Source organism: Panthera pardus, unplaced genomic scaffold, assembly GCF_024362965.1.
Source record: "Panthera pardus isolate Hobbes unplaced genomic scaffold, ASM2436296v1 HiC_scaffold_1, whole genome shotgun sequence".
Classification (NCBI taxonomy): Eukaryota; Metazoa; Chordata; class Mammalia; order Carnivora; family Felidae; genus Panthera; species Panthera pardus.
In genome coordinates this window covers 82,374,925-82,399,398 of record NW_026526654.1, presented here as the reverse complement: position 1 = coordinate 82,399,398, position 24,474 = coordinate 82,374,925, and the positions used below count along the sequence as shown (strand labels likewise).

At 45.2% G+C, this 24,474-nt stretch overlaps 1 protein-coding gene across 2 annotated transcripts in view; it reads left to right on the top strand.

Moving 5' to 3' along the window:
* Positions 1–24,474, top strand: part of MTUS2 (microtubule associated scaffold protein 2) — a 371,219-nt gene that overhangs the window by 238,828 nt on the left and 107,917 nt on the right. The window lies entirely within an intron of this gene.

Below are 24,474 nucleotides of genomic sequence, written 5' to 3'. Positions count from 1 at the left end.
TTCTTGCTGGAGGGGAGGGCGGTAGTGGTGATCGGGGTGTGTGTGTGTGTGTGTGTGTGTGGGTGTGTGGGTGTGTGGGTGGGTATATGTGCGCGTTTAAGTTTGGGTCTGGGGTTAGAGATTTCGTTCGATTTTCAGAAGATCCTGCACAGTCTCCAGCAGCAGCATCTAATGCTCTGGGAGCCAAGCGGATACTTTTTTTTTTTAGGCGTGAAAGAAATCAGTCTGGGAAGAGTGATTTAGTAACCTTGATTTCAAAAGGGAAAGTTATGTAAAAGAGATAGAAAATGACCTAAAGGAACATTTTGAAGGGGAGCGCTTTGAAGAGAATGGGAGATTGTTTGCATTTTAGGGATGAAATGGCCGAATTCTGAAATTTCTGCACGTTTCAGATAAGAGGGAGGCAGGGCCACAGCGCTGTTCCACTTTGGCCCTTGATGGGAAATTCAGTGTGCCAGGCCTGGGGGCATCCGGCCCGTGGAGTCACGGCCAAGCCCAGTGTTCACAGAGCAGCATGGGGTGGAGGGCGTCCTCTCTGCTCCCTTGGCCTTCCTGAAAATGCAAAAAGGGGCTGGCTTCTTCTCAGCGCATAAGTTGTCCAGAGGCTCCTGGGGCCATCCAGACACTGTGTCTGTTATTAGCCATCGTGTAGCTAAGCTTTCCCACCTCTCGGCATGGAACAGAGGTTAGAGGGAGCCTGGTATCTGATTTCAATGCATTTGTGCTCCAGCAAGAAGTGGCCAAGCCACGTTTGTGGGGGGGGGGGGGGGGGGGAAATGAACATTCACCTTCAAGGTTCAAACATTGAGTCTGCATTTTAAGAACGCACAGGGCATTTTGAGTTTCGTATATGGACCTTCAGGTACCTATAAATGGGAGGAAGTACAAATGCTATCTAAATGCTCTCTAGATAAGAAGATGAACTAACTAAATGCCTGGCCATGGCCAATTTAAAGAAGAAAATCCAAAGAACGTGAAGTAGCCCCATGCCCACTGGTTTTGTTTGTCTTCTGCACGCAAAAGCGTGAAGGACTCTGGCTTTTAAGGATATCCTACACGACGTGCCCCTAGTGTACCAGTCTGAGCCGTCTTTTGTTGTTGGTGTTTCCTGCTTCCCTTAACGCTTTCAGCAGAAAGAGCCTATTACCAATTTGTTGGTGTAAGGAAAGACAAGAAAAACAGATGGCAGTTTTCTCAAGTTTCAGCCTCTTTGCCCACCAAAACGTTGACAACGAATGACCCATTTGTATTTTATACCTTCCTTTCTGGTCTGCTGCTCTCGATGTCAACCGTGAACCGCTCAAGTAACTGTAGACCCGACCCTGTGAGAATTAAAATTACCTCCACGGTTTTGAGGTGCCAAAGAGGCCTGACTCACCGTTGTAAATACTGAGCAGTTTCCTTATTAGAGAAAGAGTGGCATGGGTTTTTGTCGTTGTTGTTGTTCTTCAGCTAGAGGTGCGTTTTCGCACTGACTGGCAAATCTTTAATAAAGAGAGGAACACAGAGTTATTCACCGAGGTTCTGATAACATTTACGTGGTTACGGCGCCCTTCTTGGATCACCCTTCCCATCCATCATCCGGTGTCATAACAAATCTTTTTGTTTGTTTGTTTGTTTTTCATTTTAATTCCACTGCAGTTAACATACGGTGTGATATTAGTTTCTGGGGTACAATGTAATGATTCACCTAGTCCATACATCACCGGATGCTCATCCCATAACAAATCCTTGATAAAGGTTTCCTATGGGTAGGCATGGCAACAGACGTTGATACGACATTTTGGTAACATGTGCTGTGTGTCCGATTTGGAACGCTTGGACCCCATTCATGGCACTGTGGCAGAGAAGGGAGTTAGTTCCTGTGCAGAAATCAAGGGTTGGTTCCCTGGAGTTATGTATTTCTGTGCCCCCAGCATATTCCCCGTTGGCCCACGGACCAAGGGTTTTGTTTGTCTGTAGCATACACATGGCTCTTAAATCAGAGACCAAAAAGGTCTAGCAGGTGATTTGTAGGCACCTCCTTCAGACCTCCCTACTACTCGAGTTGCACTCGGCGTGACATTTCAGCAAGACGGATGACCGACATGAATTTCATTTTCTTTTCAGTAAATCACAACCAGCAGCTCCAGACAGGCCTCGCAAACGACCGTGGCATTTCACCTCCCACACATTGTGTGCTTTTCTGTCTTTCTGATCTCAGTTCTCTCTCCAGATAAACCCCAGAACTAAAAATGAGCATGTTTAAAAAAAAAAAAAAAAAAAAAAAAAGTCTGTAACTGAGCATAAGTGGCTTTCACACAGGCTACCGTGTGTCCCAAGGACGGTTGATCGGAGAGTTTGCCAGTAACAACCAGATTCGACCAGGAGGTGTGATGTGGGGTGGGGCACCCGGGGAAATAGAAGCACGGCCACCAGGCAGTCTCCAGTGATGGAGCCCTCTGTCACACGGTCTGGTGATCCTGAGATGCTCTGTGTCACTCTCGTGGGAGGCCAGCGCGTTGTTATGCGTGGGAATGTTCAGAGCAGATCGTGCCAGCTGTGAAGCGTGTGACCCCTAGAGCCAGCGTGAAAAGGCGGTATCTCTTTTCTTGTCTGGTTAGAAGACTCTACCGTGTTTCTTGGACCTTGACACACGTGTGGTTTCCACGCTGGAGCATATCCACCTGCAAAGCGTGGCGGGGGTACAGGGCCAGCAGGAGTCAGCCCCTCTTTGCCTCCGTCTATGAACAAGACCTTGAGCAAGTAGCTGCCCCTCTCTGAGCCTTGTCCCATCACTGCAAAGAGTAACATCCCAGCCCTTGCTTGGTCTCCGCTAGTCCCCTCTGACCAATCGTCCTTGAGTCTTGGTTTTCTCAGTTTTAAATAGGGTTAATGATTGGGGCGCCTGGGTGACTCAGTCGGTTGAGCGTCCAACTTCAGCTCAGGTCGTGATCTCGCAGCTCATGAGTTCAAGCCCCGCGTCGGGCTCTGTACTGACAGCTCAGAGCCTGGAGCCTGCTTCAGATTCTGTGTCTCCCTCTCTCTGCCCCTTTCCCGCTCATGCTCTGTCTCTCAGAGATGAATAAACGTTAAAAGCAATTTTTAAATAGGATTAATAATAGTGCTTCGCAAGGTTGTTGTGAGAATGTATTAAATTAATGGGTTAAAGTACTTCAAACAATTATTGAAGAAAAACATTCTTTTTTTAAAAAAAATTTAACATTTATTTATTTATTTTTGAGAGAGACAGAGCACGAGACAGAGAGGGGCAGAGAGACAGGGAGACACAGAATCAGAAACAGGCTCCAGGCCCTGAGCTGTGAACACAGAGCCCCATGTGGGGCTCGATCTCATGAACCGTGAGATCATGACCTGAGTAGAAGTTGGACGCTTAACCAACTGAGCCACCTAGGTGCCCTGAAAAAAAAAAAAAAAAAGACATTCTTTTTGAGTACGAGGAGATCTGACAAAGCCCTGCCCTCAGATATTTTACTCTCAAGCAGGATGAACGTATGAATAGACGAGGCATACAGAGTTAAAACACAGTGCAAACCACCCTTATTGCATTATATATGTACATAAAGAGTGTGGCCTGGGGTGTACTTTAAGGCTAGAAATAATTTTCTAGGCTAGCTATTCAGCTGCTACTCCATATTTTTCCCAGAATGTGCTGATGCTTTTAAGTATGTATTGGAAGTAAGTCTCAGTGTATGGGAAGTCACCAGAAAAAAAGGAATTAGAAGCCTAGATAAGAATCTTCCATTGCTGCCCCATGCTGTACAGCTCCTGGGAGAGCAGTTGTGAAAACTGTCAGCTGTGACACAGCCTGAGCCCAGTGTCCAGGGATTCCAAGATGCCACACTGAGGTGCTAACATCAGCCTCTCACTTGTGCTGGTTCCAGAGAGCTCCACCCCTGTGGCAAGGCATGGTCCTCACCACAGGACAAACAGACCTGCTGAAATCTGTGGTCCCAGGCCTCCGGGTGGTGTCGAAATGAGCATGACTCTGAACTTTTTCGAGTCGAGTTGAATGATTTTTTTTTATCTTTGTCTTGTTCCGGGGAATATTACTCTTTAGCATCCCCTGGCGGCCAATCCGGGAAACAGTCCGGACATGGGTCCCGTATTAAGTAGCGTGCCTTGCTCTGTAGCAGCAAGTTTTATACAATTTATATCTGAGAGTGTATTTATTTTCATCTTATGTTTACTAAGATTTATTACATTTGTTCAATATTTTTCATATTGATTTGTGTCATTTTTATCATTAGCTCTATGAATGTGATAGTACACGATGGTTTTTAATTTTTTTTAATTTTTTATTAAATAGATACAAAAGACTTGAAAATCATCACCAAACATTTGTGTACTATATAAGCCTATTAAAAATTAATAATGCATCCGCCTCCTTTTTTCCTATATATATATATATATACACACACACACATGCATATACGTATGTATATATGTGTATATACGTATATGTATATATGTATATATACATATGTGTGTGTATATAATATATATATATATATATTGCTTTTACTATTTGACCTTCTATCACACAAAAATTTTAAAAACAAACATGTAGAAAGTGTAACATCCAAACACCCATCATCTATATTTAATACTTATTAACATTTTGCTATATTTAATGAGGTTGTGGGGGGTGATAATGTCGTTCGCGGGGTCCAGAGCCAATGGCCAAGAACAAATCCTTGAAGACGTCTTTGGTGCAAAAAGGTGATTTCATTAAAGTGCGGGGACAGGACCCGTGGGCAGGAAGAGCTGCCCGGAACCAAGAGCAGAGACTGGTTATATACTATGGAGCTGGGGTAGGTCAAGTCCAGGGGAAGTTTCCGGTGAGATTTTCATATGCTAAAGAAGACGCACTCGGGATACTGGAGGCCTAGCTATTGTCAAGCTAAGGTGGTTTTTCCCTGTAGCAAAGTATTAGCATTAAAATGGTAGGGAGTTCCTGGAGAAACGTTTTGCTCTGCCTGACTCAAGTATTTGTCAATGGGCTGCAGGTTATAAGGAAATTTAATTTTATCCGCCATTTCCTTCTGCCTTTGTTTCCCACATCATATTCACTCTTCTATGTTTTTGTTGTTAGTTAAGTTTTTCAATATAGTTTATATATTGCAACTTCAACTTTTCAAGTCACTTACGTGAGTGGAAGATTTTTATCAACGCAGCCTCTCCCCATGAAGAAAATTAGACCAAAATCACAGATCACAGTATTTGTAATGTGTGACTTTGGTCTAATTTTCGTGATCAGTCTGGCCACAGGCTTATCAACTTTACTAATCTTTTCAAAGAAGTAACTTGTGTCTTCATTGATTTTCTCCATTGATTGTTTTCTATTTCATCGGTATTTACTCTTATCCTTATTTAGGTCCTTACAATTTTTTTTGTTTAATTGGATTTTTTGTTTTTTGAGGAGAAAGTTTTTATCATTGATTTTAACATTTTCTTCTTCCTGCTAGAAGCCATGTAGAGCTATAAATCCCCTTCAGGAATTGTATCCACAAAACCCACAAATTTTGAGATGCTCTGTTTTAATTTTCATTCCATTAAAAACATTTCTGATTAAAAAAAAGAAAGTTTCTATGGAGATTTCAAAAAAGTAACAGGCAGAACTCTTCATAACGGTATCATTCCTGCTTATTGACCATCTCCGATGTCCTAGGCACTTTAGATATATTTTGTGTGTGTGTGTGTGTGTATGTGTGTGTGTGTGTGTGTAGAATAGTATATACCATATATATAATAGTATGTATAATATATTCTATCTAAAATATATATGTAATATATTCTATGTAAAATAGAGAATATATATAATTATATGTATAGTATATGTATTTATTTATAAATAGATATTCTTGTAAGCCTCACAACACCCTTACCTGGTATAGATATTATTTTCACATGACAGTTGAAGAAACTGAGCCTAGGGAGACTGTATAGCCCTTCTAAAGACAGCATAATTAGAGACGGATGGAGCCATGATACAAAAACAGGTTAGTCCATATTCAACACCCATGTTTTTCCACAAGATGATGCATCACCTCTCCCTCTGCCCTCTAACCCTCAAGGTACTTTAATGTCGTTAAGGAGAAAAAATACAGAATTGGACAAAACAGAAAGTAAAACAATTGTCAAAAAGTTAACACATGTACAGATGTTAACAGAAAACCGTCTGAGGTAATATTCAACCTGTTGCCATAAAAAAGTGGTATGTGCTCAGGTGAAAGCCCAGTTCTTTGAATGGGAAGGGAATGGTCTGAGACTTAGAGGAGCCACACTGGACAGAGGCGGGATTCTGGATGAGTAAAGGGGAAGGGAGAGCATACGCACCCGTGGGAAGGGTTAATTGTCCGCCAAGCGGTGTCCTCTTGCCTCTCTTTAAGCTCTTGGTGTATTAATGATTTGTGGATAGAGACCTGGGCACTTGGTAGCTGTTTCTAAAAGTACAGTGATCCCTCTGTAACAGTTGGAGCCTCCTCATGGTGAGGACGACCCAGATTCAACTTCTTGCGTCAGAGCGCTTGGCTTTGTTGTTTGGTCAGAGTAGGGTATGTGCTAAAGGAGAGGAGAGAGAAAAGACAGAGGTCGAATCGCTCTGTGAAGTAAATGCTTTCTTGATCTAGCCACTTCTTGCGCTCAGATTTTAAACTCAGGGATTCATCAGGATAACCGTCTGCCCTAGAGCTCCAAAAGCAGTAGAGAAACCATCGTGTCCACCAGCCCGGGGATTTTGTATTTCAGGGACTTTTCCATCGAGTGGAGCTCTCAGAGCAGGAATTACACCTGATCGAAAACAGAAAACAGCAAGCTTCGTTGCTCCTTAAATCCTAAAGAAATGGCCATTTAAATAGTGTTTTGTGCCCTCCCTCCCCACCTTATAAACAACGCCTGTGACTATCATCTCTTCCCTTAATTTTGCCTTGAGTAACTAAGGGCTTAGAGAAAATGTGAGCTCTTCTGACAGTTCTTCTGCCTCTAATCTAGTGGGAAATGTTGGTGATGTAGTGAATTGAGAGCAGTGATTGCTGTTCTGGAAGAAAGTTATATGTCACAAAAGTAAACGTGGTCACAGTACCTTGCTGGGACTACAGCGAGTGTTTGCTTTTTCTCTTAAGGCTCTAGCCTAAGACAGTTTTAGCATAACCCCCAAATACCAAAATATTCCCAATATCAAGAGGTAGAAATCCCCCCTTACCCCCAACCATGCCAAGCAGCTCTTTGAAGTCATAAGAACCCCAGGGGCCTAGGGTGTCAGTAATGGACAGCATTGAGGTATGTAGAAAATAAAACTTAAGGGGCGCCTGGGTGGCTCAGTCGGTTGAGCGCCGACTTCGGCTCAGGTCACGATCTCGTGGTCCGTGGGTTCGAGCCCCGCATCGGGCCCCTGTGCTGACAGCTCAGAGCCCGGAGCCTGTTTCAGATTCTGTGTCTCCCTCTCTCTGACCCTCCCCCATTCATGCTCTGTCTCTCTCTGTCTCAAAAATAAATAAACGTTAAAAAAAAAAAAAAGAAAAGAAAAGAAAACTTAAAATTGCAAAGCCTTCTCAACTTTTCTGGAAGATCCCCAGTACTGGTTCCTGATAAGAGCCATCTTCACTGATGATAATATAACTTTCATAATAAAAGAATAGGAAGAGATATTTAACGAAGGTAGAAATCGCCCCCATTCAACTCCCCTCTCTTAACACTTTGTCACAAATAGTTTCTGTTTTAAAATTAGATGATACCTCTTTTGAATACAGATGGATGCCAAGGAACAAGAAAGGGGAGTTTCATTTGCTGCTTTTGAAAGGAAGCCCTCAGGCTTTCCCCAGACCCTGGTTGGCGGCCAGTTAAAAGCTTTTTAGTAAAAGCGCTTGCCTCTATAATATGTTAAGATGCAGAATTTAGTGCAGTTTTCCTCCAGGCCAGGGAGGCAGCCAGCGTAGGGAAGGTGGCACAGAGCGAGACCAGGCGACTCGTCCTATTTAGACCCACGCCCTCCGACAGATAAGGAAGTCTCTGTTTCAGAGTCACTGGAAGTTGATTTTAAAATAAATGAATTGCTGCTAACTCCCCTCCAAGTAAAAGGGAGTCGAAGCAATGATAACTTTCAAGAAGCAGCAGTGGGGAGATGGGAGGTATGGCCGCCTCCGCACCAGACCCTCTTTCCTCCGAGAGACGAGTTTGTTCACTCTCCCAGACCTTGGCTTTTCTAGCAAATGGGGACATCGATGGTGCCACTTCGGAGACAAGACTGGCGTGAAGGGGCTCTCGTGCTCCGGGGTCTGGGATTTCACTGGGTCCCTCTAACTCTGTGAGGCATAATTTGAATACCAGAACATCCTCAGCCCTTCCTCGGGTGATGGGTGATGCACGTTAAGTGCGTCCTTCCTTTCCCCTATGTTCATCTGTCGCTAGGCGACAATCACAGTCTAGAAAACAGGAGGTGTTTTGTTTATGTTTTATGTTTTCGTGTTTAATTTATTTTTTAATTTAAATCCAAGTTAGTTAACATATGGCGTAATAATGGTTTCAGGAGTAGAATTTAGTGATTCATCACTTGCATATAACACCCAGTGCTCATCCCCACAGGTGCCCTCCTTAATGCCCATCACCCATGTACCCCATCCCCCCCAACCAACCCCCTGCAAGCGGCCCTCAGTTTGTTCTCTGTATTTAAGAGTCTCTTATGGGGGCACCTGAGTGGCTCAGTCGGTTAAGCGTCCGACTTCGGCCCAGGTCATGATCTCACGGTTCCTGGGTTCGAGCCCCGCGTCGGGCTCTGTGCTGACAGCTCAGAGCCTGAAGCCTGTTTCAGATTCTGTGTCTCCCTCTCTCTCTGCCCTTCCGCTGCTCATGCTCTGTCTGTCTCTCTGTCTCTCTCAAAAATAAACAAACAGTAAGAGTCTCTTATGGTTTCCCTCCCTGGTGGTTTTTGTCTCTGTTTTTGTCTTATTTTTCCTTCCTTTCCCCTATGTTCATCTGTTGTGTTTCTCAGATTCCACATAGGAGTGAAATCCTATATCTGTCTTTCTCTGACTATTTTGCTTATTGTAATGCACTCGAGTTCCATCCACGTTGTTGCAAATGGCACGACTTCATTCCTTCTGATGGCTGAGGAATATTCCATTGTATGTGTATACCAGTCTTCCTTATCTATTCGTCAGTCGATGGACATTTGAGCTTCTTCCATAGTTTGGCTATTGCTGGTAGCGCCTCTGTAAACATTGGGGTGCATGTGCCCCTTCAAATCCGCCTTCTCTTTGGGAAAATCATTTTTAAGTAAGCAGCTTCTATGGAACATTTGAGGCATGAGCGAATGTCTCAGGATATCACTGTCTCCTGTAGCTTCTCAGGGACAGGGTCAGCACAAAGAGACGGAGAGAGAAAGCTGCTTAATGAGGCTGAGCCCTCGCCTCGCCCCCCTTTTGGCATCTGCTTCCTGAAAGGGGGCGAGTGCCATGATGGGTCGTTTTGCGCCTTTCCACCTAGGTCTCTCCCACGAGAGAGGGAGAGCACAGACTTGAATAAGACGTTTGTTTCCTGGAGTGAGTTATGCTGAGAGCCTCCCTCCACGGCTCCCACGCTGCCTCCTTGTCAACACACGTACAGTCTGAATTATGTCTGCTCCCAGGGGCACGTCGCTGTCCACCCTAACCGTTCCATTGAAACCAACACCTGCTTGTTAACTGGAGCATTTCAAAACTAAGGCTCACACCCTGACTTCCCATTCCTGAGGCGGCACACTCGTTCCAACCACGATGTGCAGGGTGCCGTGTGGCACTGAGGGTCTTCCTCCAGCCGGGGTCACCGGGGCCCTTCGGAGAGGACGGATGCTTGCGAAGTGGCCTCCGACAGCAATAAGATTTCATCAGGCAGAGGTGGAGAGATCCTGTGCTGCGGGAGGCACAGCCTTGGGAAAGGACAAGACGGTTCTGTGGAAAGGGGTGAGTCTCCTTTGCCTAAAGCTTGGAGTGTGGGACTGATGATGACCACCATGAGGAGGAAGGGTTTGGGGACTCTCCTTGAGGCAGTCGGGAGGCCCTGGGTGTCCTGGATAGGGTACTGAAGCGTTCGAAGCTGCATTTTAGGAAGATCATTATGGTAGCAGCATAAGGGATGGACGGTAGAAAGAAAATTCCAGGCAGAGAAAACAGTTAGGAGGCTCTGCTGGTGTAACTAATAATCTAGGCAAGAGGTGAGAAGGGCCAGAAGAAGGACCAGAAGTCTTGGTGGGAAGGAGAGGGGAGGTAGAGGACCGAGGACCAAGGTGGTGAGCCAATTCCGGGGTGGGGGCTCGTGAGGCTTTAACTAGGACGAGATGCTCCAGAGGATGAGTGACAACCCCCCACCCCAGCCCTGATAACACAAACAAGAATCACAGAACCGTGACGTGTTAAGTGTTAACAACTTCAGACGCATGTGTGTTTGGGGCTCAGACACGTTTAAAGGGGCCACAGGTTGTCTTTTCATGTGTCTTTGGAACTGCACACTTTGTGTATCAGTGAACCCTTAGGATCCAGGTCCATTGGACCTGTAGGGATGGGCATTTTCCCCCAAAAAGTATACTTTGCAGACTAATATCACCTGTCCCTTTGAAATTGAGAAGAACTTGTCCAGAACTCCATTCCACATTTCGGGAACATCCTAGGTCTCTCCCACAATCTCAGGAATTTCAGGTCGGGGGAGCTTCTGTTTTTATAGTTACCTGTGGCTCTGAATCTCTGCTTCTCCTAAATCAACTCAGTTTATGGGTTACTACCATTCCGCCTGTGCTGATGCTGTTCCCTGCAGCGTCCGTCCACACCCAGCATAGCCCTCGCCTCACCCCCTTGGTTGATTTTCAAGATTCTGCTTTCTGATGCTGGGGTCTTCCTTAGGGAGGGAAACATGGGTTTCGATGTCAGGAGAGAAAAAGGAAGCGCTAGAAAACGTGGGAGCCATTTATACGGAAGTGACATAGGGGATGAGAGAGGCAGGAGACTGTGTACAGAGGGGCAAAGAAGACAGCTGCTGTGGGGCCAGAGGAAAAGGAGAGAAAGGAAAGAGAAGACGTGGTGGGAAAACAGGAGAATCCCCTCACAGAAGCCAAATGAGGGAGGAATTTCTGAAAGGGGAGAGTGATTTATAACAGCAGGTGCCAGCCTGAGGGTGAAAGTGATACAGAATGAGTTTGGCCGTTTCAGAGAAGAGTCTGGACACAGGTCGTCCTGGTTTCTCAAGGATCCAATGGTGTAGCGGTCGGACGTGTTTCTTCATTCCACCCAGGAACCTGGCACTTTCCCCTGTGAGAAGTGGCAATGGTGACATCTACAGGACATCGTCCGGAAGTGAAACTCTGTGCCTGGAGAGGAGGGCGCGTGCCCCACACGTTACATGTGTGGGATGCGTTACATCCCAGACAATGTCTCAAAAAGCAAATACTGCTCTCCTCCCGCGGTTCTAACACGTGAACTACAGGCCTGCCCATTCCACAAACTTAATTGAGACTAGGTTTGAACTTAAAAGCACACAGCAGCTGTTATTTTTCATTTGATTCCTGCCAATCCGATCGCTAAGACAGCAAGAAAAGGATTCATGTTATACACCGCAAGCAGTTTGCCTATAATTCATGAAAGCAATTACGCATCTCAGAAACCTAAGAGTCACACACTCTGTATCTGTCATTCAGTACCCAGAGAGAGAGAAAGCCCATCACTTCCGCTCTACCAGGAACAGAAAGAGGAACATTGAAAACTCAAAAGCATTGAGACTTTATCGGGTAACAATGTTCTCTTGAAAACAAAGACTTACCCTAAGTACTGTGCTAACAAAATAGACGGGGGGTGACGTAACTGCTCACGTTTTCCTTCAATCGCATCTCCCTAATTTTTGGCTGAGTTTAAAAGAAACACAGAGACAGAATGATAGATTTACGTTATAAACAAAACAGAGGCCGAAGAAAGAATGCAATTAATAGAAAAGTTACAAAGATCGTAGATACTAATCCAGGCCTATCAATAATCACATTAAAAGTGAGTGGTCTAAATACACCAATTAAAAGACAGAGATAGGGCGCCTGGGTGGCTCAGTAGGTTAAGCGTCTGACTTCAGCTCAGGTCACGATCTCGCAGTTGACCGAGTTCAAGCCCCACGTTGGGCTCGGTGCTGACAGCTCAGAGCCTGGAGCTTGCTTCAGATTCTGTGTCTCCCTCTCTCTGCCCCTCCCCTACTCTCTCTCTCTCTCTCTCTCTCTCTCTCTCTCAGAAATAAACATTTTTTAAAAAGAAAGATAGTTTAAAAAAATGATGTTTTAAAACTTAACTATATGTTGTCCACAAGAAACCCAATTTATTTTTTTTTTCTTTTTTTTTTTTTTTTTTCTGTTTGTGAATTTAATGGCAGGGAGCTAAGATAGGGGTGCCCTGTGCCACCTGTCTCTGCTTTTCCAGTGGTGAGGGGCCCCCCTGTAAGAGTGTAGAGATGGGTGGGTCATGGAGTGCAGAGTTGGGGTTGAGCTGGTGGGGCAGAAGGACTTTCAGGGGGCCCAAGCCACAGGGGATTGCTGGGCAGCATGGAGGGCCCTTCCGGTGTGTGACCAGGCATGACAGGTGTCCCTGAGACCAGTGTGGAAGCACTTGACCCCCCCCCCCACCCCAGTTCTGAGGAGCTTGCACAGAGTCGGCAGGAGTGTGGGATGGCCACTGGCCCGCCGAGGTCCCACCCCCTCACAAGAAACCCAGTTTAAATATAAAGACCCAGATTAAAGGTAAAGATATACCGCGCTAACCCTAATCAAGAGAAATAAAGAAGAGCTGTATTAATTTGAGACAGAGACTCCAGAACAAGGAAGTTTCTTGGAGATAGGAACGCTACATAATGATAAAGAGGTCAGTTCTCCAAAGACGTGTAAACCATTAAAGTAGTCGTTGGCATTTTAGGCTGACTCTGTTTGGGTCCAGTGACTTTTACATTCAGGTAATGCTCAGCTGTTGCAGTCCTGAGAACCTTGTTGCTTTAATCTCAGAAATCTCCTAAAAAGCCTCCAGGATTTGGGGGGGGGGGGGGGGTGGAGAGGAAGAATTATAAACATCTCATGTGCCCCGGGTGCTGCTGTGCCCTTTACAATTTTTACGTGCATTGTTTCATTTAATTCTCACATTAACCTTTCGATGCAGGTGTTTCGATGCCCATCTTATAGATAACTCAGGTTGCTTGGATCACATAATGTTTTGTGTATCATTTCATGTATGAAATATTTAAGGAGCACCCGGTAAGTCTCAAAATCATAGAGTGGCTATGACACAGGGTGTTCCCTTAAGAAAATCCCAGTCAGATATCCCGTGTCACCTCATTTCATCCTCTTAGCATTGCAGGAAGACAGGCAGGAGAGCTCAGGAGAGCATTCCCACTTTCCGGATAAAGAAACAGAGGAAGAGAAGTTGTTTCTGGGCTTAGGGTCTGATGGCTGGTAAGCAGTAGAATTAAGACTTCGTGCAGGTCTCCCGCCTCCAATCCCAGTGCACCTTGCACTGTTTTAACCATGATATTTTATTGACAAAGACGTGAAATTGATTTACGGTGGTCAGAATGACACAGAGGGGAGTCTTATCTGTCAGCATCATAGCAGGAGGACATTTATAGTGGGACATTTATTGCGGCCCCTGCCTCTGACCAGGGCTGCGTGGACAGTGACAATTCTCTGGAATACCACTGGAGTATTAACACATAAGCTTTTCGCAGGCAGCGGTGAGAGCGTTTCTGCCTTGATTTTCCTTATCCCTGTATGACGAGCACTGCCAACAGAACAAAATCTCAGCGCAAAACAGCATCTTGATTTCATGCTGAGATGAATCAATGGAGAACAGTGGTCCGTGGCTGCAGTGATAAGGTACGCTTCATTCAGCGATCCGGCACTATGAGTGAAGGAACACTAGTACCTTTCTGGTGTCTTACTGCCCTAAATTAAGTTACGAGGTTGGCCCGAGGGTCAGTGCTATGCTTCACCCCTGGAGACAAATACCCATCCACTGGAAGGCTGTCCACCATGCCCAAGGCAAACTATGAAACAGATTCAGATGGCTGTTAAGTGAAAACCACAAGATGCTCTATTTCCTCCCTCACAAAAGGAAAGGCCTGAGCAATTTTTCAGACCTGAGATATTCAGAATTTTTTCTTCTTTGTATGGTCAGAGTTTTTTTCTTCTTCAGGTCTTTAGTTCTACTTTTGACAATGAGCAACCCTTCAGAATGACCGTTTCTTACCTGAAGACCCAATGCAGAACCTAAGCAGGGGATCCAGAAGATTCAAAACTGAATTCTGCTTCTGGATGAGATGGAGAAAACAGACCCCATCCCCTCTCTCCCACTGATGCAGCCATAGGAGCTGAGCAGAATGCACGAAGCTATTTGAGGACCCTGAAAAGCAAGACGTAGCAGGCAGGTTGGAACGAAGACCAGAATTTGAAGTATCACAGAACTGGTAGTGGGTTGCCAAGCTCTTCCCTCCAGTGCTCCCTGGCCTACCCTCAGTGCAGACCTGGAAGGAGACCTGGACATGAGCCCAGAAGGTTCTATGAGAAGTGAGATACGGAACTCCTTGCGCTCAGAGAAGGATAAGTAAATCTTTTTTTTTTAACCTCATTTTCTCCTACCCCCAATCTGTACGTGGCTTGTGGTCTTGCCTGCAGCAATGGTGGTGACAGAAGCTTGCCACGGCCAGACCCCGAGGGAGGGGAGCTTTCCTCTCTGCTTGGAGGAGTTGTATTCCAAGAGGGTGAGGCAAACCCGGATTGCTTTTCTGCCCTGTGTATCTGTCGTTTAGCCACAGATATGAGCGCAGGGTGAGAGGTGCACAGCAGAGTGGGATAACCAAGGTCCCAGCTCTCTGGCCACAGGATGAAAAGGGGGAGCCCCAGGGAACTGAAGGAATGGCAGGGGTTGGGAAGAAGTAGGGACTTGGGAAAGAAAATGACCCTTTAACATTGGTTTATAAACCCCTGGGCTCACCCCTCAGCTGCATTTGTGAGTGTCACCTTAAAGGCAGACATCGACTCTGAGAAATGCACTCAGGATAGGCCACTACCCAAGCGCCCGACTGGCCATTGTTGGTGTACACGTGGGGCAGATCCTCACAGCACTTCAAAGTCTTTGCAAACTGAAGTGATGCTAGAGGCACGGCCCACAGAAGGCCAGATGGGACGAGTAGCCCGGACTTTACTTGTCCACTTGCCTGCCGACGAGTCTCCATAGGGTCCAAACAGGACCCAGAGTCCTACGTCATAATACCCAAAGTCCCCAGGACACCATCGAAGATTAGCATAAAAGAAACCAGGAAAATGTCAACATGTCTGAGAAAAGTCAACAAATAGGCAGTCAAGTCAGGATGACACATATATTGGATTTAACTGGCAGACATTAAATTCAACCATTTCTAAAATGCTCCAAGAAGTAAAGCCAAGTCCTCATAAAATTAACGGAAAGATAGGCAGTCTTATCAAAGAAATAGGAGATGGAAAGAAGAATTAAATGGAAACTTTAGAACTTAAAAATAGAAGAACCAAGATAAGAAACTCAGTAAAGAGAGAAAACAGAGGAAAGACTCAGTGAAATTGAAGATAGATCAATAGAAATTACCCAATCTGAACAAGAGAAAGAAAATCGATTCAAAACAAAACAAAAGAACAGACTTGGGGGCCTGTGAGACAATATTAAAAGGCCTAATATTTCCATCACAGGAATCCCAGAAGAAGAGGAGATAGTGTGTGCAGAAGAAAGTATTTGAAGAAATAATGGCCCCAAACTTCCCAAATCGGTGAAAGACATAAACCTACAGATTCTAGAAGCTCAGTGAACTTCAAACAGAATAAGCCCAAAGAAATCCATGCCCATATATACCATAATCAAATTGCTGAAAACTAGAGATAAAGAAAAAAATAATGAAAGCACTCAGAGGAAAATTTCACATTACCTGTAAGGGACAATTCAGATGTCTGCATATTTGCCATCATAAACCATGGAGGCCGCAAGACAGTGGAACATTTTCAAAGTACGGGAAGAAACAACCGTCAACTTAGGATTTTATACCCAGTGAGATGATCCTTTAGAAATAAAGGTGAAAGAAAATCTCAGATGAAGGAAAACCAAAAGAATCCTTTGTCCGCAGACCTGGTCTAAGAGAATGGTTAAAGGAAGTTCTCCAGACAGATGAGAGATGACACCCCTCCAAGTTCCAGAAGGAATTAGAGTAACAGGAATGAGGGGCAACAGAAATAATAAATATCTGGGTGTATAACGGACCATACTTTTCCTAGTGAGGGCCTCAAAATACAGCAAAAGCTGGAAGCCAAAATTATAATGTTGTCTAACGGGGTTTTCAGCACAGGGAGATGTGGTTCACAAGATTACTACACAGAGGACATTGGGTAGAAGTTTCTATGTGGCAGTATGATTTCTTAATTCCACTCATGGTAGTAAAATACTGCTTTTAATTAGTCTGTGAGAAGTTAAATTTGTATATTGTAGTTTCCAAATCAACAACTGAAAAATTATGCAAGATGTGGCCAAAAATGCAATAAAAAAAATTAACAAAGGGGCACCTGGGTGGCTCAGTCGGTTGAGCGTCTGACTTGAGCTCAGGTCATCTCGCAGTTCGTGGGTTCGAGCCCCGCATCGGGCTCTGTGCTGACAGCTCAGAGCCTGGAGCCTGCTTCCGATTCTGTGTCTCCCTCTCTCTCTGCCCCTCCCCCTGCTCACACTCTGTGTCTCTCTCTCAAAATAAAAAAAGACATTTAAAAAAAATTTTTAATTAAAATGGAGCACTAAAAAATGTTCAAATAACCCTAAAGAAGGCAGGAAGGCAGAGAAAGGAGAACCAGAACAGAAGGAACAAACAGAAACAATACTCCACTCAACAATAGCAAAATACACATTCTTTTCAAGTGGACAAAAATGGAACATTGCCAAGATAGACCATATTCTGGATCATAAAATGAACAGATTAAAAATAATTGGAATGATACAAAGTATGTTGTCTGACCTTGATGCAATTAGACAAAAATCAGTGTGAGAAAGATAACAGAATTTTAAAACATTTGGAAATTAACATACTTCTGAATAGTCCATAGATCAAAGAGAAGTCTCAAGGGAAATTAGAAAGTATTTTAAATTGAAGGAAAATAACACAACATTCAGAAATTTGTGGAACATGGCTAACATAGTGCTTAGAGTGATATTTGTAGCATTAAGTTCTCAGAAGAGAAGAAAGGTCTCAAATCAGTAATCTAAGCTTCCACCTGAAGACTGAATGAAAACAATGTATACTTATAGCATATAGCATAATTATCACACAAACATACTTCAAGCAAATGAAATAATAAAGGTAGGAAGAGAAATCAATGAAATTAAAAATAGAAAAATTAAGAGAGAATCAGTGAAATCCCAAACTGATTCCTTGAAACAGTCAATAAAATGGATAAACCTGTTGTAAGGTAGAAAGAAAGAAAGAAAGAAAGAAAGAAAGAAAGAAAGAAAGAAAGAAAGAAAAGAAAGAAAGGAAGGGAGAAAAAGAAAGGAAAGAGAAGAGAAGAAAGAAAAGAGGTGGGGGGAAGGAAGGAAGGAAGAAAGAAAGAAAGAGAAAGAAAGGGAAGAGAAGAAAAGAGAAAGAAAGAGAAAGAAAGGGAAGAGAAGAAAAGAAAAGAGAAAGAAAGAGAAGAAAAGAGAAAGAAAGGGAAGAGAAGAAAGAAAGAAAGAAAGAAAGAAAGAAAGAAAGAAAGAAAGAAAGAAAGAAAAGAGGGGGGAAGGAAGGAAGGAAGGAAGAGAAAAGAAAAAGAAAGAAAGAAAGAGAGAAAGAAAAGAAAGAAACTTACCAGCACCAGGAATGAAGAGAGGGGATATTCTCATAGACCACACAGATACTAAAAAGGAATAAGCTATTGATACATGGGACAGCTTGGGTGATTCTCAGAGGCATTCTGCTGAGTGAACTAAGCTCGTCTCAAAAAATTACATACTCTGTGATTCCATGTATGTGACACTTTCCAAAAGATAAAGCTATAGTGATAGAAGGTAGATTAGTAGTAGCCAAGGGTCAGGTGTGTGTGTGTGTCGGGGGTGGGGAGTTGTTGTGAATGGATTTTTTTTCTTTTTTTCTTTTCTTTTTTTTGAGTAATGAAACTTCTGTGTTCTGGTTGTGGTGGTAGTTACATAAATCTATAAATGTCTTATGCCGTATAGAACCATACACAAAAAAGCCACACATGCACACATAACCCAGTCAGCATTACCCTGTGTTGATTTTTAAAATAAATTTTGTTAAAGCAGAAAAAGGTGACAACTCATGTGATCACTTTCCTATTGTCCTTTGGGTCTTACTCATTTGAAACTTGCAGGGAAGGCAAATCTATTTCGTGTTTGGTGGGGTGAATTTTCACTTCTTTATGGGAATAGGTCGCCTCTGCAGTAGGACACTGTGTGAAGTGTTAATTTGTGGTGAATTATAGTCAAAGCATTTGTTCCCTCTGATTTGGGCTTCCAGGCACACAGGCACCCTCCCCATAGCATGCCACAGAGCTCAGTGAGGACTCAGACTCTCAACTTCACCTTGAAAACCCTGAGAGACAAAAAAAAAAAAAAAAAAAAAAAAAAGATTTGACAGAGTAAGTTAATCTGGGTAGAAATTAATGTGTAGACTCCCATTCTTCCTTAGAGGAGCCGAGCTGGAAAGGGGAAAGAATGTTCCAAAAGAATCTCAAGATTCAGCCTTAGTCTGTTTGCACCTGCCTCGGGTTTAGTCCTAGAGGAGGGACTTAAATAAGTGGAACCCCCACCATAATTTGGAGGATCGCAGAGGGGTGGGGACCCTTATCTTGTTCAGCCCACTTGGACTCCTGGCAGTTACAAACTTGACGGACTTCTCTCAAGCCATAGTGGATGGAGGGAGGAGGAGCAGAGGTTGCTGAAGAGTGCTAAGGGGCAGAGCAAGTCTCCTGCAAGCTTCAGAGGGTAGAAAACACCACCAATACAAGATGGAGCAGGGGACCTGTGTGAATCCAACCCCCAGAGGGCACAGTCCTCCTGGGATGTCATGAGGACAAAGCCAGGGACCACAGCCCTTCGGGTATGGTTTTACTCAGCAGCGGGTATGATGTGAAAGCTGACACTCCCAGGATCCTTCCAGAAGAGTCATCACTCGAAGGCTGCCAGCCCAGGACGTAGATGGGAGGAGAAGCAGAAGCCACCAAGCCCTTGCTCCTACCATGATCAGTGACATGAGTCCCCTGGGATCAATCCAGGGTGGAGTGGAGTAGAGAAAAACGCACGGGGCAGGGGTGGGGGTGGGGGGTGGGGTGGGGGTTAAACTAGAAAGTGACTGATTTATGTAAACCTACCTTGAGAAATGATGGGATTAGCTCTCACCTAAAAGCAAGTAAATTACATTTCCCAATGCTTAGGAAAAATGGGGGCTCAAGGATAGAGATTAAGAGAATAAGGAACTTTTTTTTAATACTTCTGAATTTTTGAAGTTCATATCTGTAACATACCTTTTTAAAAAAACTGTTACAACTGAAAAAACAGGAAAGAATGATGGCATTAGTGTTTCTTTGTCCCGAGCTCCAGATGAGATCCCAGAACTCTAACAGTCTACACACACTCATCTCTCCGTGGGTTTAGATCTGGCATAACCAGTGAGTATATTGTGTTGGTGACATCATCAACCTCTACTTGTAATACTTTAAATTGTTCTGCTAGAAGGAATGCATCCGAGATGGGCTTGTGGGGCGCTCTGCCTTTATCAGCAAAGAAAACACGGAGGTCAGCTTAGGCTGCTACAGAATAAATCCCATGCTGCGGGGGAGAGCTGCTCTCGCATTCCCTTCTAGGAACATCTGCCTTGATTTTAGGAGGATTGAACTTGGCGAGGGAAGAAAGAGGTAGCGCAACCCAAATTAGAACCTGCAGCTGGCTGGAAACCTTTCTGCTGCTGCTGGGAAACTGTCGCGAGGGTCCTGAAGGGGCAGATTTCTGGGCTTCTGCCCAGATGCAGGTGGTGCTGGAGGACTTGGGTGCAGGCCCCCCCGCACCTAGTCCCGTTTAATTCTTCCGGCAACCCTGCAGTGGGCCCTGTCATTACTGAGCGGTGAGTTGCTTTGCCCGAAGTCACACAAGTAAATCAGAGAAGGGCTGAGATCTGAAGCAAGGCGGCTGGAACGGTAAAGCCTGGTTCATCACTGCACTCTGCTGCCTCCCAGTAGTTTACATTTGGAATGATACTTAGTACAATAGGGTGAGGAAAATTGGGGATCAGAAAACCTGACTCAGCTCTGCTCCTTAACAGCACTGTGGCCTGGAAGACTCACAGAACCCCTCTCTCTTTCCGTTTCTTCATCCGTAAAAGGAGGCTCTTACGAGGATGGACCGAGACCATAACGATACACGTAAAAGTGGCCTCAACACTTGGTGACAATGACTGTTTATTCAAACAATAACCATCAAGTGCTTGCTCTGGACCGGAACTGCGCTCAGTACTGGGAATACGATAGGGCACAAAACGGACGTGGTCTGTGTCGTCCTAGAGCTCAGATTCCGGCAGAAGGAATGATCAAGTTGCCAGAAAAATAAATATAAAAAGCAGCAGGGGAGGCTGTGGCGTAGTCTGGGGGGTCAGGGATGTGGCCTGAGATCGAAAAAGGAGGTCAGGGAATAATATTGCCAGCAGATAGGGGTGCGGTCGGAGGGGAGTGTAGCTGCACGAAAAAAATCACCATGGAGGGGAGGGGACACGGCAGGTCCGTAGAGTAGAAGGAGGCCAGGGGAGGCCAGTCGAGCGCTAGGCTGGGAAAGTGGTTGACAGGCCACACCACGCAGATCCTAAGTGGTGATGGAGATCCTGTCCTTATCTAAGAGTAAGAGGAAGTCTCTGCCTAGAGAGTGATCTGAGAAGACTCATATTCCAAGAACAGATGGGCGGGGAGACCAAACAGGAGGTTATGGAAGTAATCCAAATGGGACCGCATGGTAGTGCCTGGGTCCAGCATGGCGGGTGTGGTGACAGAAGTCTATGGATGGTTGGTTGGAGAGGTATTTAGGAGGAAGTTGAGTAGGAAGTGGTGATGTGTTGGAATAGGGGTACAGAAAAAGCGGCTGCCAGGACGAGGTCTAGGTGTCTGTCTGGGGAGCCAGGTGAACGGGGGTACCGCTTACTGAAGTAAAAACGAAGAGATGAGCATACTCTGCCGAGGTTCACGAATTGGGCCGCTAGACATGGAGAGTTTGAGGTTCTTCTGAGACATCAGGCGAAGGTGTCAAGTAGGCTAAATAGAACTGGCACTCTTAAGACCCCTGGCTGGGACATTTTGTCTGACTGACTCACTTTGCGAGGAAGCGACCCAGCCCCTGCTGTAGGCATTCACTGTCTGGACCCAAACAGACTCTTCTTTCGCCTAAGACCCAGAGCCTTCCCTCAGAGAGCTGGCCTCATCTGTGACGTTGCGTGAACACATGACAGTGAGAAAACGTAAGTCAGCGTGTGATGAATTATCAAGCATTGGGGCCTGCTGGAAACGAGTGGGGCAGCTTCCTGGAAGAAGCGAGGCCCACGTGGGAGACCCCCGACAGGCTGAAGGACAGGTGGCAGAGAAGAAAGTGCTGCAGCAAGGTGAGCAAGAGAAGAGAGAATAAGCACAGGGCTGAGGCAGGAAGTGGTGGGGTGACCAGCTGGCTGTGGTTTGCAGTGTGTGCGTTTAGATGCTTCTGGGTCACGGAGTCCGGCACTTAGAGCAGTCTTTGAGGATGAGACGGGCATTCTTTGAATTGTCAGCTTTCTATCTCACTGGCTTCTGGTCTCGTGAAACGACAGATCACTCACTGCAAATGGCCAACAGGAGTTCAGATGACCTGAAAGTAAAGTGTGTGTATATATTTAGATGTTTTTTTTTTTTCCCTCATGCAAGGCTTTAGACAGTTAGCAGAAATGATGCTTTAAAATAGACAAGAGGACCTGAAGGAGACGATGTCTATTTCTGCACGATCCCTGCTATTGGGGGGCTGCTGGGGGCGACCCTGTAACCTAACGTGGGGGCCCTGCAGTGGGAGGGAATGGACAGCCGTACAGAACCAAGGCCCTTTTCAAATTTTCATACACGTGGAAAAACGTCTTCCGACTTGAATAAAAAGTATGTCAGGAGAAAGAAGATTTCTCATTCTGGGCAATTCAGCTTTGTACTCCCGCCACATCAGGCCTGCCATCTTTCGTCCCCTCTTTCAGGACTCAGAAGCGGTGTGGCCCCTGCGGTTGTAGAGCCCACGAGAAGGTCTGTGCGTGGAACAGAGCGGGAGGGCAGCCTCGGGCATGGCCTTTGCTGAAGGACGGCTTCCCTCCCCCGGCCACTTGCAAAGAGGGAGCGTTTGTTAATTTCTAACTGTCCGCTTTTTCTCAGTCATAGGGAAACTTGTGCAGAACATTCAAAGTAGTTCAGGGACAGCCACTTTGGGGCCCATTTAAAATAAGTTGACCTATATTGTATATAATTAAACGTGGAGTTGGGGTTGCATTTTGAAAATTGCTTTGAAGCTAATGAATACTTTCTGTAGTGCACTACAGCAAAATTCCCAAAGAAAGAGAAAAAAAAAAAACCCTTTGTGTATTTATAAAGCATCTCTTTGCATGAACATATTTTATGAGACCTAGACAGCAGGGGAAAATGTCAGCTAAATGAAGAATCATCTCTTCCAATGGAAGAGACTTTTTTTTTTTTTAAATAACAAAATAGAGTAACGATGGCGTCCATTTCCTTATCCAAGCCCAGTGGAAATCCTGTGTTCATCAGACTCCTGATACTATCTGAAATCTCTGAAGTAACCATGATTTATGTCCACACTCAACAAAAGTACCAGCTTTTTGTAACCCAAGGTCTGCTTGGGATGCAGAATTTGCATGTGCATTCGCACTCTGGGTACCGTTTCAGCCCACCGAGAGGGAATCCAAACGGTCAATGGCAAGAGCTCAGTCCAAACTGTAGTCTGGATTCCCATGTCCATTAATAGTCTAGGTCCCTTGAGAGCCCCAGGATTAAACTAACGGCCTCTGCCACTTGTGATTGCAAAGTGTCATGTTCTATATGGTTTTTCTCTTATCTCCGTCGAGACAACAGCTCGGGTACATGACGCCTGTCCAGCCACAGCTGCTGACATCGCTCCAGGGACACATACCTCAGGCAGCCAAGGCCTGCACAAGACACGGCCTCATCTTCTCAGTCTGGAAATCATTCAAACATGGCAGCCCCAGCGTTGGACCCCAGCCAGCAACACTCCTAGCCCTGCTGCTGTGTCCAACCTGTCTTAATTTAAGCCATTTAACCGTAGTTATTTCCAGCTGAGAACAGGTTCTAGCTCCTGCTGAAGCAGGGCTGGTGGCCTAGAGACATCTAGCTGTAGTTTTTAAAACATCATTGGGGGGACCACTATATCAGTTTGTAACACTAGTGTTAGGGCCAGAGTTTAATCCCAATCCCAGTTACATTCGTGCATTCCTTACTTGTTTCTTCTGTCTACAGAATGCCAGATGTGCTCTTAGGGCTGCAACATCCAGCGGGGAATAAGGCCAACACTGGCTTCCAGGCTACAGTTTATCAGTATGAGATAAAGGTTTAGGAGCATGATAAGGCAGGCTGAAAATGAGTCAACATTTGTTAGAAATGCAAGGTCCTTCTATCAAAATACCTTCCCAACACATGTTCTTTTATAGTCCAGCCAGAAGATCATTTCTGGTTTCACTGTCCCTGTGGCCCCCTCCTTCGGCCCATCCCTGTCCTCTGAGGATGGTGGGGCAGCCCTGGGTGCTGGCCATGCCGCACTCACAGATGACTGAGTTGCCCTGACCTTGGTGCCCAGGTGCCCAGGTAGGGAGTGGGCAGAAAGTAGAGATGTCAAGGATAACCAAGAGGGTTTCGATTATGTCCTTCTACAGGCCTTTTCTTACCTACACTTCAGAAAAGGGGAGATGGAGAATTCCTTTACCCCCTGCCCCGTCACGTAAACACGTGGCAGTGGTCTCCAGTGTCCCCCGATACTGAAATCTCTAGTGCAGGTTGCCTGTCGCCTGCCACTGCTGGAGTCCTTCCTTCCCTGGTTTGTCCTTTCATACAGTTTAGAGGCAACTGAACTATAGGACAGAGCTGCTGTGTGCCAGGTCAGCCAGTGGTAGAATCGCCAACACTCACAACACCATCCCATCCAGATGTGAACCAAAGTGAGACATTTTTTTGTTTGCCAGAGTAGAAGAAAGACTCCCACCAGTTGAGAGGAAGTCATGATTATTGTAGCTTTCTGATCAAACCTTTCCCAGCATTCTTTCTACACTGGGAAAGGTATATGCTGTCTCCAACAGGGTACCCCACTTGAGTACATGCAGCACATTTTATAAAGAAGCCTGTTGTTGCAGGGGATCCCCAATAATGTGGGAAAGATAGGAGAGGTTCTTGGTAAACTGACGAAGTAGGATTCTTGC